Consider the following 23,311-nt stretch of genomic DNA (forward strand, 5'->3'; position numbering starts at 1 on the left):
CTTCCCCCCTCCTTCCTTTCACCAACTCCTGGTGAATACAGATCCAACTTCCTTGGATCTAAAAACAAGGAAAAATCAATCAGGTTCTTAAAAAGAAGGCTTTTAATTAAAGAAAAAGGTAAAAATCATCTCTGTAAAATCAGTATGGAAAATAACTTTACAGGGTAATCAAACTTAAAGAGCTCAGAGGACCCCCCTCTGTCTTAGGTTCAAAGTACAGCAAACAAAGATAAACACTCTAGTAAAAGGTACATTTACAAGTTGAGAAAACAAAGTAAAACTAAGACGCCTTGCCTGGCTTTTTTACTTACAAGTTTGAAATAGGAGAGACTTGTTTAGAAAGATGGGGAGAACCTGGATTGATGTCTGGTCCCTCTCAGTCCCAAGAGCGAACAACCCCTTAAAACAAAGAGCACACACACAAGCCTTTCCCCCCCCCCCCAAGATTTGAAAGTATCTTGTCCCCTTATTGGTCCTTTGGGTCAGGTGTCAGCCAGGTTACCCGAGCTTCTTAATCCTTTACAGGTAAAAGGATTTTGGAGTCTCTGGCCAGGAGGGATTTTAGTACTGTACACAGGAGAGCTGTTACCCTTCCCTTTATAGTTATGACACCTCCCGTCTTGGTAAGAGCTGGCACCTGGCTTGCCAGCATCACACTGGCCTCTTATACTGCACCAGATTTTTGTCCTCCTGACCCTGTTATAGATGCCTACTTAGGCTTTTAAAGACAAATGGAACACATGATCCCAGGTTCCTGGGAGATGTTGCCTGTCCACCCTTCAATTTTTCCTAGCTGAGCCAGCTGCATCTTCTCAGGCAATCAAGGTTTTTGGATAGGAGAAAAGGGGTATAGATGAGCATGAATAAAATGAAACAAAAACAAACCAAAACCTACGTGCATTAAAGGGATTGTTTTTTTTCTACTCTGAGGGTGGAATGGAGAAACAGATGGTGTGATTTAAAGAGAGAGCAGAAGGCATTCATGCATAGAAGGAAAGGTTCCCTTCCCTGAGCATACAGCATTACCATTAAAAGAGATCATCACAAGTGTCTTGGAGAGGTAGGAAAATAGAGCTTTCTCAAGTTCCAGTTAAATACCAAACAAGTGTACTCATTATCCCTATGCTGACTGCCCTGCCACACAGACACGTCAGGCAATATTTTTTGGAAAATAAAATCCCACTAAGGAATCAAATTCAGGCCTGCTGAAAGCAGGCACTGATCCATCTGCTTCAATCATTAACTAATAATCTTCACACCACTTCTCCTTTTCATATCAAACATAGGGGATACTGAGAACAAGACCAACATTTTCAAGTTGTGTGCCTACGGCTAAAACCCTCAATCCATATTTAGGCACAAGGGGAGGGAAATAAAAGGCCCCATTTTCAGAGGCTTTAGGCATCTCCTGCTTCCATTGACACTAGTGTGAACTATGTGCTCAGTACTTCTGAAATTGAGGCCACTTAGATGGTTGCCCAAATATAGATTTAGATAAACAACCAAGTTTAAAAGTTTGGCCTTAAGCAACTTGCTCATGACAACTAAGGCCTGATCTTGCAGTGAGCCCTGTGCAGGAAAATCTTCATTGAAGCCTGTGTAGCCCTGCAAAGGAGCAGATTTGGAACCATTGCAAAAACTCTAGAATTGTTGGTTCTCAGACCTCTAGATCATACCATTTCTGATCACACCATTTTAGAGACAAATCTGGCACCTATAGGAAAGACATGGTTTTAATATAAATATAATCCAATTTTCAGAGTTATATGAATTCATGTTGCGTGCTTTGGGGAAGGTGCCTGAGGACCAAGAGTAAGAGAAGCACAGTAAACAGCTTTATTTTTTTTAAAAAAAGACTGATACTAGACAGAATTATTCCACACCATAAAACTCTTATTTGATAAGAGAGAGAAGATGCTTGTGTAAAGAAAAGGTGAGTGAAAATTGGGATTTCCATCCCACAGGGAATTCTGAGATTTTAACATTTGTTTTCATCTTGATTTGGGATGAAAAGTCAAAATTTGGAAATTTTTATGGAACAAAAATTTGTGAAAAGCTTCAGCTCAGATGTTTTTACATGTCTGAATCAAATGGTTTGGTTTCTGAGCCAGTTTAACATTAAGTTGCATCTAGGTATGGTGCCCTCCATCCACCCATATGGGCTGCCACTCATTCAGAGGTGAAACTGTGGTGCACCATGGGAGATGTAGTCCTTCCAAAGTTTCTGACACACAGGCGAGAACAGGGTAATGAAGCACCCAAACTACAACTCCAGTAAGGCACTGCTGCGCTATAGGTAGATGCATTTTAATGACAAACAGACTCAAAATAAAACATTTCAGTTAAGCACAATGAAATGCTGTGATGAATTAAATATGAACTAAATATTTTATTTAGATTTTGCCAATGGAAAATTGTAAATAATTGGCAAAATTGAATTTTTCCACTGGAAAATTCTGATTTTGCATAAACTGTGTTTTCCATCCTCCCTCTCCGCAAAAAATGATGGAAAATTCCTGGCCAACTGTGGTGGAAAGATATTCTAGAACAATTTTCTGAAAAGTGTCATTTCCCATCTATAATCCTTAACATGTCTTATATTTTAGTTTTGAGAAGGAATGATTTCCATCAAATATTAGAATATTTTAAAATTGGGATGAATTATACTGTATTTTTGAACAATTGTGGTCTTTATTCCAAACACGTATTGTAAATTGGGGCGGTTTACTTTGGAAAAAATATTTTGATGCTTGGGATTATAAATATTAAACATATAAAGGTTATCTAAAATTGCCGAAAGGACATTTACGAGGAGAATCTTTATTACTGACAGAACTTTAGGGCAACAAAACCTCTCTTTCCTTTCTATTCCAAGTTCAAAGTAGTAAAACTTGTACTGTTAAGGATTTATACAAAAAGATCTTTGAAAAGGTTAGCATTAAACACCAGAATAACCAATGGGGAATTTAAATGATGGCAAAACAATAATTATGGAGGCTCATGGTTAGCAGATATAAATGAGGAAGATAATAAAAACAACTTGTTTACCATGAAACAAATGTTATTGATAATGGACGGTGGGAAAAGTTACACCCAAAGCCCGTTGAAATCAATTGAAGCTAATCTGCAAACATTTGAATGCTTGACTATTGCTTTCATAAACACTTGTGGAAAGTAAGTTTTAAACTAGTCTTCTGAAGTATTCACACCAGAAATGGAATGTATATGGAATGGAACATTGCATGTGAGGACAATTTTCTAAATCGAATGTCAGAGCCTTGGCACAGAGGCAATTAAACAAGGCAGGCAAATATATGACTGTGGCCTTCACTGCTAGAACCATGTATCACATTTACTTTGTCAATTATTGTGGTGCCAGTAGCATATTACAGATCAGCAAATGCAATAACACACTTGATATATTTAATATGGTATGTGATATTGCTGGACACTCCAGGGAGCAGAATTCCCAAACCCCTCACAAAAGGACTGGCAGAGGGGCAATTAGATTAGCCAGACAATGATCTGATCAAGATCTTTGATGGCACGTGCACATGGAAATTACTTTGTATAAACATGACAATGCAAAATTAAATATAAATTATGCCCATGCTGTGTTTACTCGTTGGACAAACTGGATCTCCAAAACTAAATCCAGCACATTCATGAGCACTTAAATGTACTAGATTTTTTTTTAAATGAAAACACTCTCTAAAAGCTTTTTAGTATTGCTGAATCAGCCCCTAAGTTATCAGCTGAAACATAAATTGAAGAAAGCTGCTCTAAGGTGATACACTGTATGTGTTGTCTGTTTTCAGTTTTACTCACCCCCCTTTCACGGTGTTCTCAGAATTTGCTTTTCACATCTGGGAGGCTCATACACTTTGGAGTTGCTTCCATTTTTTTCACCATTTATGCTGGAAGTTCATTCTGTTTGTAAATCTAAAAATTATTGAAACGGAGTATCTCAAAAGTTTGGTTTATTTTAATAGTGTTATAGCTACAAATGCCACACACTTACCATATAATGGAAAAAATGGGGAAAGGTTTTCTTTCTGCAAAAACTGCTATTGGTTCTTCACAGATTTAAAGTTCTTATCTATCCCATCACCTCTCTGTGCTGAAGTTTACAGATTTATTCTTTCTAGGTTTGTTTTTTTGCTGCTGGGAGAAATGACAGGATGTTCCAAAATAAAACACACTAAACATTGCATCACTGGGCCAAATTCTGCTCTGAGTTACATTGCGTGTAGTTCTGCAGTCAACAGAGCTATTCAGGATTTGTGAGTTGTAACTAAGAGGAAAGTTTGCCCCACATACTGCAATGACAAATTTTTCAGGGTTATCAGAGATTTATTTTCATATGCGGATTTTCTGCCTGTTCATAATCTGATCATAAATATATGTATTAATTGCATATTTTGATGTGTGTCCCAACATGTGATATATGCGATTGGCTTTGGAGATGAGATAGCTTCAGGACTTTCTTTACGGAAAGAATCACCTAACAATTGCCAATAGTTGCCTACCAGCTTACACTTAAGTGTTATTAAGAAGAAATGCCAAAGCGAGTAATCCTAATGGCTCTAGTCAGCTGTCCTTGGAGAGCACCCAAACCAGTCTGAACAAAATGTCTGAAAGTCACATAGAAACAGGACGATCAGGGCTTGCTATAAATTGGTTCTGTTCTTTTCCTGGCACTTAAGAAGAAAGCCTATCTAATTTAGCTTGTAGTATAAGTATAAGATTAGATTAGACTCTTCATGCATGTAGGTGGTTTGTTGTTTTAAAATCTTCCACCCCTCCCACTGCTTTGTTCCAGCTGCTAAAAGATTACTTTGTTTTAAGGAGCCTGTTGGTCAAAATCCCTGGTCACAGGTTCCCGAAGGAAGGAAATGTAAGTATCCTAAACCAGGTCAAGAGCTGCAGGGTGATAAACTGTTGGTATACATGGCATAGTGTTCCTGGTCCCAGTCTAGAGTGAAAGAAGCATGAGGTTCCACCCTTAGGCCAGGGCAAGAGGCCTAATATCTGTAGAGATCTGCTCCAAGAGCGGCCAGGCAGGGGACAGAGGCTCGGCCTATAACCATGACATTTGCCATTTTAAATCTTGCCTCATCATCATAAGAAAAGAAAAAGCCATTTCTGCTTGGGTGTGTATTAAAACTTTTATAACTTTGTGTGTGTGTGGGGGGGGGAGGGTTAAAGCAAAGAGAAAATGAAGGAAAGGTTCTTTCTCCCTATTTTCTGGCACCATGGTGTTGCAGCACAACACAGAAGTAATCTTCACTATGTGTCTGACCCAAAGTCAACTGAAGTCAATGGAGGTGATTCCACGTCAACCTCCTCCACGCAGCATAAATGAGGAGCCCTGGGAAGCCTGGTGACAATCCATTGCAGAACTCCCTGGTGCAAGGGGTAACAGTGATTAAAGGATGGTGTAGTTCAACGGTGCGCCATTGCAAAGGATGAGGACATAACACCTTTGAGGTGACATGTATCCTTAGGGGGTTCCTGCATTCCCCTGATAGCATCTGTGAAAAGCCCTTGCATGAGGGGAGACACAATGTGGAGGAAAGGGTCTTTGTACATTTCCTCTTCCATTACAGGCACCAGTTTAGCAGATAAGACCATTTTTCTTTTCATACTTACACAAAGAGGGCTTGATTCTGCGCAACCCTCACATTGACTTCAATGTTGCAAAATGAGGCAAGTCACCAGTTTTAATTAACAAATTTAGTAGAAGTTCTGATCTAATAAGGAACAGGAAAATATTAAAGTAACCATTTAAAAACTTGGTATGCTGAGGCGGTAAGTGATCAACTGGCTTTGTGTCCTCTCCTAGTCATTAATTACATGTTTGGTGTTGGAGAACCCTGGTAGGGACAGTGAATTGCAGCTGGGCTTCTCACTTGAACTGATTTCCTTTGCCTTAGCAAAAGATGCACAATTACTGATCTTTACATAAAAGTAGCTTTTCCAGGTTACTTTTTTTAATCCTGATTTTAATTCACATAATTAAAATAATTTGTTAATCATGTGAGACTGGTTTTTGAATCAAATACTCCTCTTCCATGCCTTGGTCTCTCAACCCTGGTAAATACACGTTCTTCACCCTATCCCTGCCTACCTTCCCTAATGGAAGCAAAAAAGATCCATAGAAAGAAAGAACAAATGATACATTGTGTGAAAGTTAAGAGTAATTGAAAATAAAAAGGACATGTGACTAAGAAACCAACATTAATTGGCATTTGTTTCCACACAACTTCAGTCTCTCAGTGTTCCAGAGTGTTTTTCTTTTCCCCACTTTTGGAAGAATTAATACTAATTACATTTAGCACTGAAACAGATGAATTAGAAACATGATGAAAACAAGCTGAAACACATCCAGGAACAAATGGTAGCTTGAGCCTAATTACACCATTCTTTATCAGAAGATACATATACTGAATTAAAGTAGTTAACCAGCATAGTGTTTCACAAAATGCTAAGCGTATTTACTGTGGCTTTGAGTCTTGTGTTAGTGAAACAACAACAAAAATAATTTTTGTGACTACGGGGAAGTACTATTGCTGCCAAACTCTTTCGACTAATGTTCATTAAAGGCTTATCAGCCCATGTAATCTTCTTTATATGCTCCTGAACCATTTTTGGAATTGTTTCGTCCTGAAATAATATTTTAATTTCCTTAACAATAATAAGCCATCAGAAGCTTTTATGAACTTAATGAATACTTCAGCAATCATGTCCAGAAAACACTCTTGGAAATAAAAAATATTAACTGCCCTTTAAATGCCTGTTTCTGAAAGTTCTGTCTTATTACTGCCTAAGAGCTTGCTCTTTTAAATCATTTGGTAGGATTGTAGCACAATTGAGATTATGGATAGGATGGAAAAGCACCTCATCTTCAAAGCACAAGTATCATTTTTCTGTGAATCATATAAGTTAGAGAACGAAAATAGCTATTAGATTATTTGGGCTTGATCAGATGACTTCTATTGACTTAAATGGGCTTTGGACCAGGTGTCTAGTTCTTCCTTGCAATATATTTTCTACTATTTGCTCCAGTCTAGTGACTCAGGTGAAGTCTATTATTTCTCTTTGAAGACTATTCCACATCCTACCTCATGGTAAGGTAGTGCTGAAGGAAGTCTAAATGGATACTTAATAGAGCTGTTTAAACCCATTGGGGTTCATCAAGTTTATGAGCTAAAATAAACATACTTTTCATTACTAAAGTGCCTTTAATCAGAGGCTCTCAAAGCAATTTATAAATATTAATTAATCCTTGGAACACCCCTGTGAATTTGATAAATATTATTAATTTCATTTAACAGAAACTGAGAAAGGTTAAGTGGCACAAGCAAGGTATCCTTCTTAGGACTGAGTAGATCGACCTAGCTACGTAACTCGGGGCTGTGAAAAACGTCGTGCCCTGGGTGCCGTGGTTAGGTCGACCTAACCCCTCATGTAGACACAGCTAGGTCAACAGAAAAATTATTCTGTTGAAATAACTACCACCTGTCGGAGAGATGGATTGACTACAGACATCGAAAACCCCTTCTGTTGATGTGGTAGGCATCCGCACTAGAGTGCTACAGAGGCACGGATGCAACTGTGTTGCTATAGCAGCTATTTAGGTTGTGTAGTCACAACCTAAATCAAAGGCAGGGCCCGCAATAGAACCCAGAGCGCTTGAGTACCAGTTCAGTGCTCTAACCACCAAAACCTCTATTCCCCCTACCTGCAGTTTGGTTCACAGGGGCTGGAAACAAATGACTGCAGGTTCACTTAGACATTCAGTCAGTGAACTTGACTTTCTAATCTAAAGCCTCCCAACCCTCACTTTCTTTTCTAACTCCCTACCTGCGAGCTTCTTACTACAGTGGGTTGGTTTCGTTTTCCAAATAAGTTTCTAATTTGAAAAAAGTGGCACAACATGGATGTCATGACCCCATTCATGGTGTGCTTGAGGCCCCCACCCCACTTAGGTCTCAGGCTTCGTGCCTGGGGCGGAGTCCTGCACATCTCTTCCTCTAGGCTGAAATACCTCTTGAAAATCATTGAGATTATCCAGCAGGTCTGAGCACCTGCAGTTCTACTCTCTTTTAGGACTAGGGTTTTCAAACATTTTCATAGAGCCTTCCCAAGGTATGAAAAAAAAAATACTGCGCCTCCCTATAGTTTACTAAAACAATATGACAAACTGAAAATCCTGTATGTTGCAAAAAATGAATAAAAAGGTAGAGATTTGCTCAATTATAGATCAGTATGAGTTTCAAAAGTATTACATTTAAGTTAAAAAACAGTACAAATGGAAGCAGCTAAAATATAACTTCACAAACATTTTAGGAATCATGACCCAAAACAATGATATATTAATTCAGTATAATATCCATCAGTCCTATCTTATCGGTGGGAGGGGTGTGTTTGTTTCCTCGCTATACAGAGTGGTGGCATTCGGGGTTTCAGTGTCGAAAGGAAGAGAAGTAAGTCATCTTCAATAGGAAGCGAGGAGCGATCCTTTGTTTGGATTGCAGTTAAGGCTGAGAAGCCTGACTCACCTAGGGAGGAGGCTGAAAAGGGAAGGAGCACTTTAAGACCCCAGTGTGTTACCTCACGAAACTCAGCTCCCACTGATAACCAAAAGTCTACGACTGGTATTTGTGAAAATTTGTGCTGCAGTTCCTCGTAGCTTGACAAGTCAATAAGGCTTTCCTCTTCTTTTGAAGACAGCATATCTGTGGGGTTTAGCTTAAAGCTGAATGGGTTCCTGATCCATTGACTATATTTGTCTTTGCCCACTTCAGGAAAATATTCATGAATTTGCTGCTGAAACCCCTGAAGTGCTGAACAATTTCGTCCTGGATACTGTCAACTGACAGCTCACCGCATCATTGAACAACATTCTGCAGTTCAAGTTTGTTAATGAATGCTGCTATCTGATCATTAGCAATTAAAACATTTGCATCTCATCCCTGGAGTCACACATTCAGAGAATTTAGTCGCTCGAATATGTCAGCCCCATATGACAACCAGGATATCCAATAAGTGTCACTGAAATGCCAATAACTCTCCACTTGTACAGCAAGACACACATGAACTTCCTCACACAATTCACATAGTCTTGTAAGCACCTTACCTCTGGACAGTCAAACAAACTTCTGCACGTAACAACTGTGTGACGCTTGCCCCATCTCTTTGCATAAAATGGCAAAAATCCTTGAATTAACCGGGCAGGACTTTATACAGTTTATAATTTTTACTGCAACTGAAAGAACATTGCTCAGCTCCTCTGGCATCTGTTTAGCAGCCAGTGCCTGTCTCTGGATCATAAAATGATTCCAAGTTGCTGTAGGGGACACATCCTGTACCCTTGTGATAAGCCCTCTATGCCATCCCATCATAAACCATGCTCCATTGCTGCAAATTCCAAAACAATGTCCCCAAGCAAGGTCTGCGTCTTGGACAAAATTATTTAATAGGTTAAAAAGCTCTTCACCAGTTGCTTGGGTTGGAAGTGGACAGCAAAGCAGAAATTCCTCTTTTAATTCTGTTGCTGTTGCAAAACGAATATACACCTGTAACTGTGCAACATTTGATATATCGGTAGACTCATCTATCTGAATTGAATAATATGGGCTCTGATGAACATTTTCCAGGAGCTGCTCTTTTACATCAGTGGCCATCTTTGTAATATGGCATGAAACTCTGTCATCAGAAAGTGGGATCACGCCTAGCAGTGATGCTGCTTTCTCACCTATTGTATCTGTGCATGAATGCTGTATATAGGAATTAAACTGTACAATGATGTTAATGTTTTTATGGGCCAAGGGAAACACCAAAGCATTAAGACAATTGAGAGATCATACATCTAGGAAAGCTAACATGTAAAATGTTTATCAGATGACAGCAAAAGGATCAAGACTTAAGCCAGCGATAAGGATGACAAAATATAAAATACTCTTTTCTGGATACAAACATGGATAGCTACATACATCTACTATTTCTTGCCATGTGAAATAATTACAAGACTTGGCTTGTGTCATCAGACCTTGCTGCTATCAATTAGTATGCTCAGTAGAGTGTTGAAAAACCTTTTAAATTGAGAATTTGTGGTAAGCGAACACCAAAAGTTTAGGCAGTTCAGTTTGGCTAAGCATGCAGCCTTTATCCATATTGTGTGAGCCTTTGTATGGGATGGGAGGGAAAGCAAAGAGACCCCTCACCTTGTGCGTGTCCCATAATACCGTAGTGATAAATTGGTTTCCTTTTCTCCTCTAGCAGCAACAGCAGTTGTCAAGGAATGATTGCCTGACATTTCTATTTACCATTTCTGTTCCAGAATTTTCTTGACGCCCCGGTCCCCAACCCATGGCAGTAGTCTTTGGGAGGGTGACAGGTTCTTCCCAACTACACCACTTTTCAGGGATGAAGTCTCTACACCCTTTTGACAAGATATGGGCCACTGCAGTTTCTAAAAGTGTAACTAGTCCTTGCCTATCACATGGCTGCTTGGGGCAGAGTATGAAAAGAAGGGGAAGGTAGGTCAAAGGGGACCTAAGACACACATTCGTGCTAGCTTTCATTGGCTAAGCTGTGCCTCCACCTGTGCAATCGCAGCTACACTGCTATTTATATGTGTGCTCAAGTAGGTGCACATGAGCAGAGGCACCCCAGACCTAGCTCACAGTGTAGACGTAGCCTGAGAGAAAAGGTGTGTTCTCTTCCCTCCTGGCTGATAAAAAAGGAGAATGCTTATGGAAATTATTGCGCAGTGTTTTCCAACTGATTTGCTGAGCCTTTTGTCAACAATGAAATGAGCCCTTAAGAAAGGACCTTAAAAGATTAATGCCTGAAGGTTTATTTCCCTTATCTTACTGGTGAAAGATCCCACTATTTCCACAGCTCAGATGTATGACTTAGTGGCAATAGTTCTAGGTCCACTACTGACCCTTTTAAATTCCATGTGAGAGGTGAGGCTTTCCAGAAGCATCATGCAGTATGAAACATTATTAACACCAATAGCATCAGCAGCAGCATCTAGAGGCTAGTAATAGTAATTAATAAAGCATTAGTGCCCATTTAAGGGGATAACTCAAAGCAGTAAAGTAGGATTATGCTTTCTGCTGAGTTTGCCCTCCTCTCTCATACAGACAGCGGGTACGTCCACACTACCCCCCGGATCTGCAGGTAGTGATCGATCTATCGGGGATCGATTTATCGCGTCTCGTCTAGACGCAATAAATCGATCCCCGAACGTGCTCCCCGTCTACTCCGGGACTCCACCAGGGCGAGAGGTGGAAGCGGAGTCGACGGGGGAGCCACGTCCGTCGATCCCGCGCCGTGAGGACGGGAGGTAAGTCGATCTAAGATACGTCAACTTCAGCTACGCTATTCTCGTAGCTGAAGTTGTGTATCTTAGATCGATTTCCCCCCCCCCCCCCCCAGTGTAGACCAGGCCAGAGATTGTTGATATTGCCTTCCTTGAAAATGTTACCCCTTTTGGTGGTTAGCCAAAATTTGAAGTCTAGGTTTCAATTAGGAGGAGAAATTGATATTGGAGTTAGGTATTTCTTTGATGCAGTCCTCTTTATTTACAAACTATGCATCGTCAGATGTTCGGCTGCATGTCTGTGTTCTTTCTGCATGTTGCACTGGCTTTGGCCAGAGAGCCCATACAGCAGGCTCTGGTCGAACTTCCCAATAAGACCACAAGACTTTGTTTAGTAGCAAAGGCACCCAGCAAGGTTTATTGTCGATGACGCAAGATAATAGCACCTGGCAGACTCTACGAGGATACTATGACATGTATGCTCGTGACAATGGATGCACCTCAGTCAGTGGCGGGACTTTCCACTGCTCCCTAGGCTGGCCAAAGACACTCCCTGTGAGGTACAGCTTTATACAACAGTACAAACAAGTTACGTATTACCCTGGACGTATCAAGGTGCCACTCTCTGACATAGTAGGGTGCCACCCATTACCTTGTCATGTTGGCTTGATCAAAACATCTCTATCTATCACGCTGTCATCCTGACCTTATCTTTAGGATGGGCCAATTTGTTTCTATTATCTTTGGGGAATGTGCTGGTATCGAGATGTTCTGGTACCACCTTTCTGGAATGTGTTTGAATATATATTCTTGTGTGCATATTATATTCCCTAGCACTACTCAGGAATGTGTGTTTCTGCAATATCAGCCCTGTTCTTGCCAGATTCTGTGAGCAGGGCCTGCCTCTTGCTCACAACTTAACTTTGCTTTATATCAGCAAAGTTTTGATTACTTTAGCTCAGGCCTCTCATACATGGGCTTATGTTTCAGGCCCTCTTCTTACTACACCATGTATAAAGTCCTATTTCTCTGAACACAGCATGAATCAAGAATCAGGAGACATATCTTTCCTCATAGTTCCAAGACCCTTTCTAGCTAGCACTTAACTCAAAAGCTCTCTTTCTTGGCGCCACATTTCCAGTGCTTGCTCTGGCTGCATCCTTGGCTTTCTGCTAAACCTCTCTTAGTTTCTCTGCGGTTTCTCCTTTCTCTCACAGTGACAGACACGTACAACGTCACCAAACAATACTTGAAAATCCTCTGCTCATATGTACCTGTGTTTTGGGTGGAGGCTGCTATTGTTCCTTAAAACAGCTTAATTGTTTCTTAGATTTATCAAGAATGAAGGGTGGCGCTTATATCCACCAGTTTCAGCAAGGTTTAATTCAATCCATAACAGGAATAAAAACACATATCAGTGGTGGACAGAATTGAAAAGAAATGATATTTAAAGATTTTGGATCATTTTTTTTTCCGCACTGAGATCTACTTAGCAAAAGATTTTCTGTTTGGGCCTATCCTTATCTTTCGGGAATATGCTCTATCTTATGAAATCTAGCTACATTCCCTAAGGAACTATATGCCAGATGCAAATTGGCTGAATAGAGTTGTATGCTGCTAAGATAGGGCTCCCTCCTCCTCCCAACATATGGCACAAAGGAACCGAGAGAGAATCTGGCTCATATTTTCACAGTATTGTTATGATTCATCTCATTTTGTTTATTCATTTAAAATTGAAGTAGACAGTTTTTAACAGTATAATTTATTGGAAAATTAGATAGATAATTTTTTCCAAACCCAAAATATGACTTTTCTTTATTTTAGCAACATGTGATTCATTTGGGTGAATGTCATCTTCAGTAGATGCAGTAATTTGCTTTATAATGAATGCCTCACAATCTACTTTGATTTTTAAGTAAAGGGTACTCACTTTCTTTAGTATAAGTTAACAGTTTATCCAAAAAAAGCTGATGCTTCTTTCTCAACTGACATATGAAATTTTCAAATCATTGAAATCACTTGTTAAAGTTAGTGACGTTTACCAGAAACTTTTAAAGGGCAAAATATTGAGAGCATACCATATCCAAGGGAGTTCATTCATCTTTGTGCATTTTATTTTTCCCAATAGACTAAAAATTCATGTTTTTATCAACCTAATTCAATTTTAATTGTATTCTATTTCAGGTTTGAATTTAGTTTGATTGTGTCTTTTCATTTATTACTGATGAACAAACCAACGTACTTTAAATCATCAGGAGTCAATCTGAATTGTCAATTCTCAAAACAGGCTTTGAATCAACCTCTGACAGTCAGTAAACTTCCAGTTTTCTTATTTTATAATTAAACAGTGTTTCAGATTTCTTAATAAATAGCAATACTGCTGGAATTGTTTTATTTTCCAGTTTCAAAATGAATAGTAGAGTGTCATCAGCATAAAGCACATGCTTTCTATATACAGTATTAATTTTCACCTATTTTGTCACCTGAAATTAGAAATATTTTCTCAATTGCTTCACTGCATTGTTTTAGAATAACACTGGGCATCCTCTATAGCCCAGGATAAAAGATATCAGGTATGTTTATGATATAGAAGTAAAACATATGTATTTAATTAATGTTGTAACACAGGCCTCAGACCAACCAAGGCCTCAGGCCTAAAGAAAGACTTGACATATCCAATTAACAAGTAAGTGACTCTAGAACTTAAGTTGTTACAAGATAGCAATGACATTATATAACAAGATGTCATAAGATAGAATACTGCATTAAGGAAGTGTTGCAAAACTGCTGATATTTAGGAAATATACATTATAATGTACCAGTAAAAGCTCGTTAGTATATTTTCAGGATTTTTTGCTGTCATTGGTTGCAGGGCCGGCTCTAGGCACCAGCATTCCAAGCATGTGCTTGGGGCGGCATTCCGGCCCTTTGGGGGCAGCACTTTTCAAGGGGTGGCACTCCGGCCTTTTTTTTTTTTTTTTTTTTTTTGCTTGGGGCGGCAAAAAACCTGGAGCCGGTCCTGATTGGTTCTCCACCATGTGCTAACCACAAGTTGTGATTGAGTAGCATAAATGTTAATGAGTATAAGGAGGACTAACAAGTTAGCCTATAAAAACGGGGCATCCCATATTTAGTGGGGTATGGAAGTATAGAAAAGGAAAAGGGGTTGAAACCGCCATAAATATGTATGAACCCAGTCGGCATCAACTTAGCACATAATAAAACCTGTATCCCAGCCTGCATGCCTTGGGAGATGCCAAGCTGACACTCAATGGTGATGATGACCACAATGAGGAAGATAATGGCACTGCAGGGTTCTACAGCAAAATATGTAAGCCATGCCCATCATAGGGGTAAACACTTTGGACTAACTGTATATCTGCTGAGATATTGGTGTGATTGTTTATCAGTAGATTTGTTAATAAAGGGACTTGTGATAATTGCAATTGTTTCTCATGTGCTTCTTGGGTCTCTCAGTCTAATGATACTGGTGGTAATCTTCCTGATGCTACAGCCATTCAGGAGACCACACCCTTAGTGACCTCTGTGGTCTAAGGTTAATCAATCTACCAATCCATCAATTAGTGTACACCCCAGGAAATTCTGCTAGACAGAAAAAATAATCTACCTGTCCTAATCCCGTTTTACGAGCAAAAAGATCTCTTTGGACCTGGTCAAATAGCTAATTGTTGGAAATTTAAATGTTTACCCAAAATAACTAGAGGGGATGGAAGACTTCTTGATGTGTGCCCCTTTTAAGATCTAAAAGCTATTATCCCATTTGTAGATATACTAACTATGCTTGGGCGTATAGAGGCATTGTCCAAAATTATCTACTTCCACCTGTAAAATATGTGGTAGAGAATTCCAACCAACGCTACCAAACAGGTTTTTTTTGTTGTTGGCATCTAGAGGAACCAGGCCAGATTTTTGAAGATATATAGTTGCTGAACTCCTTGGGAGTTAGACACCTAAATATCTTTACAAATCTGCCCCACGGTAACTAAAGGCTTTATTTTATCCTCACATAAATATCAACTCTCTTGCATCCTCCAATATCATCTACTTTTCAAATAGCCCATTTGCTTAGAAATATTTGGGTGGACCATTTCCAGTCCTCTCATCAAATTCTTTTCTATTATTTTGCAGTCTACTCTTAATAAAATTATTGGCTGCTAAATTGAGTAACACCTATATTTGCCTAGATTTAAGAATTACTGCATTGTAGTGATATTTGTTTAAATGCTTGTTGGAAAAGATTTGTACCTATTTCTTTAACAAATAGGCATTTACTCTACTGAAAACCCATGTGATGCAGGCCTTTTGCTACTTTTCACAGACAGAACTACATTTGTTATTTCTTATTCTGTTATGTTCAATGAGAAGCCTTCTTTAGCGGTTTCATTAACATGGACATTCTATTTAACCAAAAAAAAAATAATAATCTCTTGATGTATGATTTAACCCCTTATTTGTGATCCTTATGACGACTGGTGGTGCTGATATTTTTTGTTATACTTTTACCAGCATTTGTCTAGAGAACATGTAAATTATCTTATCTTGAAGGAAAGTTTTCATTTAATACAATTTTCATAGCTACAGTGGGATTTCCTTAAGGGTTAATTTCAACATTTGATCTTAACCCCTTTAAAACAGTGGCCTCTCTGGTAGCAATGTGTTAAAGAACCACTCTGTGGAAAATCATTTGACTTTTGTCCATTTCTGTATAAAGTGGGACATGAAATGAGAGGTAGATGGTTCCAGTTTTCTAGAAATATACTATTGTTTGTGATAGGTTTGTTATCAGTTGCTTCACATACTATATACTGCACTTAATTATGGTATTTTTATTACAACAGATTAAGAGCACTATATCAATGATTCATTATGCTTGACATCACTTTTCCCCATCACTGTTGTTTATTATATCTAGAATTTTGTGAATATTGCTGGTTTGGGTTTGCAAACACCAGTGGATTAAGTTTGCAGTGGTTTGAACTGCCTGGGTTTCACTTGGAGACTTGGTGGAATTTTGAGATTCAGGTAAACTCAAGTGGATACTCTCAAAACTCCTAAAACTCATTAGTTAGTTATCACATAGTTTACAAAATCCAAGCATTTAGAAAATAGAAAATTAGTATTTAAGGACATCATGAATCATTCACTGCCCACGTAAATGCTAACCACAAACACAGTATCTGTATTATTATAATATGGCATAATACATTATATAATGCTCACTCTTTTGCTTTTCCTCAGTCTGCAAGAGCAGACTAGATACTGTTTTAAACATAGGAAAGATGCCATTTCTAAAGAAGTGTAAACATTTGAACTTGTCCTCCTCTTGTATTCACATTGGCATCTACAGATTCCAAGTCCTGAAGGGACCATTGTGATCATCTAGTCTCACCTCCTTTATAAAACAGGCCATAGAACTTCTAGAAATAATTTTTAGAGCCTATCTTTTAGAAAAAAATCCAATCTTGATTTTAAAATGGTCGGTGATGGAGAATTCATCACTACCCTTGGCAAGTTGTTCCAATGGTTATTACTGTCACTGTTAAAAATTTGTACCTTACATCCAGTCTGAATTTGTCTAGTTTCAACGTCCACCCATTGCATTGTGTGATGCCTTTCTTTGCTAGATTGAAAGCCCAGTATTAAACGTGTGTTCCCCATCTAGATATTTATAGATTGTAATCAAGTCACCCCTTAATCTTCTTTTTGTTTAGCTAATAGATTGAGCTCCTTGAGTCCATCCTTATAAGGCATGTTTTCTAATCCTTTAATCATTTTTGTATCTCTTCTCTGAACCCTCTCCAATTTAGCAACATCCTCCTTGAATTGTGGACAACAGAACTGGATGAAGCATTCCAACAGTGGTCACACCAGTGCCAAATACAGAGGTAAAAAATCGCTCTACTCCTACTTGATATTAGTATGTTTATGCATCTAAGGATCGCATTAGCCCTTTTGACCACAGCATCACACTGGGAGCGGATGTTCAGCTGATTATCCACCACGACCCCCAAATCTTTTTCAGAGTCGTTGCCTCCCAGGATAGAGGCCCTCATCCTGTAAGCATGGCCTACATTGTTTGTTCCTAAATGTATACATTTACATGTAGCCATATAAAAACACATTAAGTTTGCTTGCATCCAGTTTACCAAGTAATCCATATTGCTCCATATTAGTGAGTAGTCTTCTTCATTATTTACCCTCCCCTAATTTTTGTGTCAACTGCAAACTTTATCATGAGGATTTTATGTTTGCTTCCAGGTCATTAATAAAATATTAAATGGTAGAAGGGCAAGAACCAATCCCTGCCAGACACCACTAGAAAGACACCTGTTCAATGACAATTCTCCATTTACAATTAACTTGTTAGCCAGCTTTTAATCTATTTAATTAATGCCATCTTAATGTTAGATCTTTCAAGATTTTTAATCAAGATGTCACACAATACCCAATCAACTGCCTTGCAAAAGTCTATGTATATTATATCATCACTATTATCTTTATCAACTTATGTAGGTTGTACAGGATAACGCTATTTTATATTAGTTATGAAAATGGTTAATTTTACATTATTTTCTTGGTATATTCAGGATGTACTGTAACATGCACTATTTACACATTATTGCTGTTTAACAAATAATAAATTAGTAACAACAATATTTTATCTTGAAAAAAAGCTTTGATTAAACACTAATGAAATGAACTGGAAGGCTGTTTGTAAGTCTAAAGTCTCCTTGTATTTCTCTCTCTCTGTGACCAAGACCTACCATGTTAGGTGCACTCTTCCAATGTTAAGTGTGAAACTAGCAAATGATAAGAATGACACTGTTTTGAATAGGAGGCAGAAACATCTTGCGGGCCAGAGGTTGTGAAAATCTCTCCCTCAAGATTTAAGCTTCACTACAAACCTTACCATCTACAAAACAAAATACAAGACTCATCTCTTCTCTGTAAAGATAATAATATGTTATTTACAATGAATGAAAACTCATGTGTAGGTGCAGGAAAAGAGAATCTGTGTATAGACTACCTAGTGAAATAACAAAATTCCGTTAGGTGGATACCATCTCTTCCTCTGCAATCCTTCTTCCTGGAACAACATCCCATGGGCGAAGAATCCAAAGCCCTCTCTCCGACACCATCTGTGCAACCATGCATTTACCTCCACAATTCGATGGTCCCTACCTGGGCCTTTTCCTTCAGCAGGGAGGATGGATGAGAACATAACTTGCACCTCAAACTCCTTTATCCTTCTTCTCAGAGCCACGTAGTCTGCAGTGACCCGCTCACGGTCATTCTTGGCAGTATTATTGGTGCCCACGTGGAGAAGTAGGAAGGGGTAGCGGTCTGAGGGCTTGATCAGTCTCGGCAGACACTCCATCACATTCTGAATTCTAGCTCCAGGCAAGAAGCACACTTTGAGTTTCCTGGTCTGGACGGCAGATTGATGACTCCATCCCCCTTAGGAGGGAGTCCCCAACCACCACCACCCATCTCCTCCTCTTTGGAGTGGTGGTCATGGAACCCCCATCCCTAGGACAATGCATCCCATGCCTTCCAGTCGATGGGGTCTCCTTCTGATCCCTTGCCTCAGATGACTCTTCCAAACCATTCTCCACCGTAGTACCTGTACTACCTGAAAACAATTTCTTACCTCTATCTGCATTGGGGGTACATGGGTTATCCTCTTTCTTCTTCTGAAGGTCACATGCTGCCAATTTTCTTCCCTGTTCTTCATTTCCCTCTCAGATTCCTCAGCATGCTGTGCCTGCAGTACCAAACCCTGACTTCTATTCACAAACTCTTCATTTTCTCTGATGCAATGTAGGGTTGATATTTGGGTCTCTAGTCCTTTAACCTTCTCTTTCAATATGGAGACCAGCTTGCACTTCGTACAGATGAAGTCATGTCTATCCTCTGGGAGAAAGACAAACATGGCACATCCTGGGCAGGTCACAACAGCTAATTGCTCACTATCCATATTGTCTTCCTTCTAAGAGCCTGTTCAGATGTTGTACTTACTGCTCACAGAAGCCTGAAAGGCAAAAACTCTGTGGGAACTCCCCCCAGGCAACTCCGAGACAAACTCTGTTTGCTTCTCCTCTGTTCGCAGCTCGTTCGCAGTGAGTTCCTTTTTTAAAAGCATGCTTTCTGTTATCACATTTGCAGGTCTGGATGTGAAATGACAGGGCTATTATTGGTAGCACTGCTTTTTATCTTCTGAAGGACATTTGAACTAAAGCCGTGCAAAACTTTTGTAACAAATTCTGAAACCAGGCCTATGCTTGCTGGGCTTCAGGTCTTGTTACAAATGAGTTGAACAAAACTAAGACTCATTGAGGCCTTGCTTTTTTTTGGGGGGGGGGGGGTGAAAGGGAGGGCAGGGTCTCTGGCAAGCGCTACACATCAGTTTATGTAATGTTATGATCTATTTCCTTCCATCATAAAAATGTAGCACAGTTAACAGGAAATGAAAGTATATTAAAAAGTTGTCAATCTGAGGGTATGTCTAAACTTAAACTGCTACAGTGGCACAGCTGCACTTGCACCACTGCAGCCCTTCATTGTTGACACTGCCTATGCCAATGGAAGTGGTTCTCCCATTGGCATAGGTAATCCACCTCCCTGAGAGTGATAGCTATGTTGATGGAAGAATTCTCCTGTAGATCTAGCGCTGTCTACACTGGGGCTCAGGTCAGCCTAGCTACATCTCTCAGGGGTGTGGATTTTTCACACCCCAAGAGACATAGCTATGCTGATATAAGTTCCTAGTCTTAAATTTTCAGCTCCGTAAAGAAAATAGGTTTTCCTTCCAAGTATAGTCTTGAAGAATTTTCTTAGTAGGCATTAGGCCTTCTAGGTTACACCGGTTTAGTCCTCAGAAGACTAGAATAAGAAAAAGGCTCTCATTAAATATACCACATTGCTTCAGGTCTCAGTCAGATTTTTTTAAAGAATCTAATATGCAATAGAGTATTTAAGAATATTCATCTGAATAAGGACGATGGATTTGATTTGACATTCACTATCCTTTTTATTTTCTGTGAACATCTGTACAAAATGACATTTTGTTTGTAAGAGCATTTAAGGATGGCAAAAGTCTTCTGACTTCTCATGCAAAGGTGTTTGTGGCCTGGTCTACAGCTAAAGCTCAGGTAGACGTAGCTATGGCAGTCAATGCCCCTGAGCAATGTAGCAATGCCAACCACCAATGTAGACACAGCTAGGTTGATGGAAGTATGCTTCCTTTGATCTAGCTACCATTGGTGGGGTTTGTACAGTGACAGAACAACACCTTCTGTTGCTTTTGTCTGGGTCTACACTACTGAGTTATAGCACCATAGGTATGGCACTGTAGGTATCACATTGAAGCGCCTGTAGTGTGGACATGCCTGTGTAAAGGATCATGCTCAGTATCCACGCAACCATCATGAAATCTTTTTGACTTCCCTATTGCTGTTGATACAAATTTGAGTTTTCCAATGCAGCAGTGGAAACAATGCCATATGACTTCTTGTGACCACACATGAATAAAAAACAAATCAAGCTAGCAGTTTTCTAAACAACATATAAGCTAAAATTTGTTTGCATAAAGGATTCAGTTAATACTTATGACTAAAGAGTATCAGTCACCAAAAGCAGGAGTATCAGCAGAATATTCATTAATAGAAGAAAGGCCTAAATTCATAACCAGAAATGTTGCTGACAGCCAACAGGTGATGTAAGTAATAGTATCTACACAGACACCGTGCCGCCCTAACTACATCGATCTAAGTGCTATGCCTCTCACAGAGGTGAAATTCTTAGGTTGGAGTAGTGGGCGACTTACATTGATGGGAGCAACATTGTAGTGTAGACACTTACATAGTTAGGTCAATATAAGCTGCCATATATGTCCACCTAACTATGCAGTGTAGACCAAGCCTGAGAAAGAGATAGCTGTATCCTTTCTTCTCAGCCACCAATCTAAAAGTTCAAAAGACAATGGGCCTAGGTCTCATTTACACCAAGGGCTCTTTACGTTTACATCCAATGAAAGAGGGACTTTAGTATAAGAAAGAATAAGGCCCTATGAAGCAAATGTCACCAGAGATGTGTCCAAACAAGAAAATTTTGATTCAGATCTAAATTTACTTAATGTTTGGGGACAGTTGGGAAAGGTCAGTATCCAATTCTTATTATAGCTAAAATCCTGAGATTCTCCTGCAGCTGTTACTTTGTCCTAATTCAGGCAAACGCCTGTTAAATGCTTTGGGAGTTACCTGAGAAATGGCTACATAATTATCACAGAATCTGTAGCGTAAGCAAAACAGAACAAAAAACAACCAACCAAACAAAAGCAACCGAATAACATAAAATCCTACCCTCTTACATAAATAGCTCAATAAATCAATGAATGTGAACTCTATTTGGAAATACAGTTTGTCATTCCAATAGGCATTTGAGAGTAAATGGCCAGCTCTCTTGCTGAAGAAGTGACAATGTGTTATGTCTCTCCTTCCTTGATATATTGGGAGCCCAAAAGAAGGGAAAGCAAAAAAGCTTCCAACTCTCTTTAATGTGGCACTTGTTTCACAATCATCAGAGGAACTCTAATTTAACAACTGTCTTACTGGATTGATAAAATGGGCTGGAAACTGGGTTACCGTCTGTTACACGGTGCTTTTATTGAGCCAGAATCATACATGCTGTTCTGCTCTTAGCTAGATGACCACCACCACTTATGCCACATGTAATGATGCCCTTTCCCCAGGGCTGGCCTTACCATGAGGCGGCCGCCTCGGTTGCCAGACTGGGGGGGGGGGAAAGGGAAATACGGGGGCGCCACTAAGACCCAGAGTGTAGAAAATTGTGTATGCTGGTGCATATGTATTCTCTCTGCTCTAGATGCACAGAGATGGTGGAGTGCTGTGCTGGAGGAAGGAGGGCATAAGAGACATAACAGGGAGGCAGGAGAAAAGGTGAGAGGGACTAACAGAAAGCAGCAGGAGCTGCAGGGAGAGAGAGGAGGAGGAGCCCTAACCCCTAGGAGCCTGGACTGATTAACACCAGCTTCTCAGGGAGCTTCCTGTTTCCTGCTTGAGGAGAACAGGCAGCCAACGGAAGTAGTAGGAGCCAGTTAGACCCTTAAGCTACCGATATCTTCCCTCACTCAGGCCCTGCTACCAGCCTGCTTATTTGTCCCCTTCAATTGAGTGTTGAGAGCCACTATAGCTGGCAGAACAGCAGTTATGAGTGAACAAAGAAAACACCCCTCTGGGGCAGCATTCAGAAAAAGAAAGAAAGCAAAGGAAGCTTTTCTATCGAAGCAGGAAGGAGTTCTCCTGAGATACAGAGACACAAATGTTCATGGTGAGCCTTCTGGCCTCAGTGAGGAGATGCCTGATCTTCCAGTTAGTCAGAGTGCAGGTGACCTGGCAGCTACTGCAGCATCCATATGTCCATCTCAAATGGATGTAACCATGCACATTCCTGAAGAAAAGTGTAGATCAGAGAAGAGTGTGGTGGAGGCGCAAGAAACAGCTGCTGCTGAGTTTAGTTCCTTAAGTCTAGATGATCCAGGACTGTGGACCCACTTGAGCAGTAGCCTTGTACTTCATGGGCCACATCAAGTGAAAATCTTCATGTTCCCCAAAGACAATGAAAATAGAAGTTTCCATCCAACACATTACTGGCGTGAAATCCCCAATCATGACAAAGTGGAGAGGCCATGGCTTATGTACTCAAAAACCCAGAATGCTGCATACTGTTTTTGTTGCAAACCCTCCCAGTCTAATGTTCCAGCCACATTGGGTTCTACAGGAACAAAGGACTGGAAAAATCTGGCTAGAAATCTGGCATGCCATGAGAAGGCAGCAAATCACCAGAGAGCATTCCATAGGTGGAAAGAGCTTGAGATGAGACTAAGGTTAAAGGCCACCATAGATGATCAGCATCAAGAGAAGATTGCATCAGAGT

Source organism: Terrapene carolina, unplaced genomic scaffold (assembly GCF_002925995.2).
Source record: "Terrapene carolina triunguis isolate 2854851 unplaced genomic scaffold, T_m_triunguis-2.0 Scaffold35098, whole genome shotgun sequence".
NCBI classification, from domain to species: domain Eukaryota; kingdom Metazoa; phylum Chordata; order Testudines; family Emydidae; genus Terrapene; species Terrapene triunguis.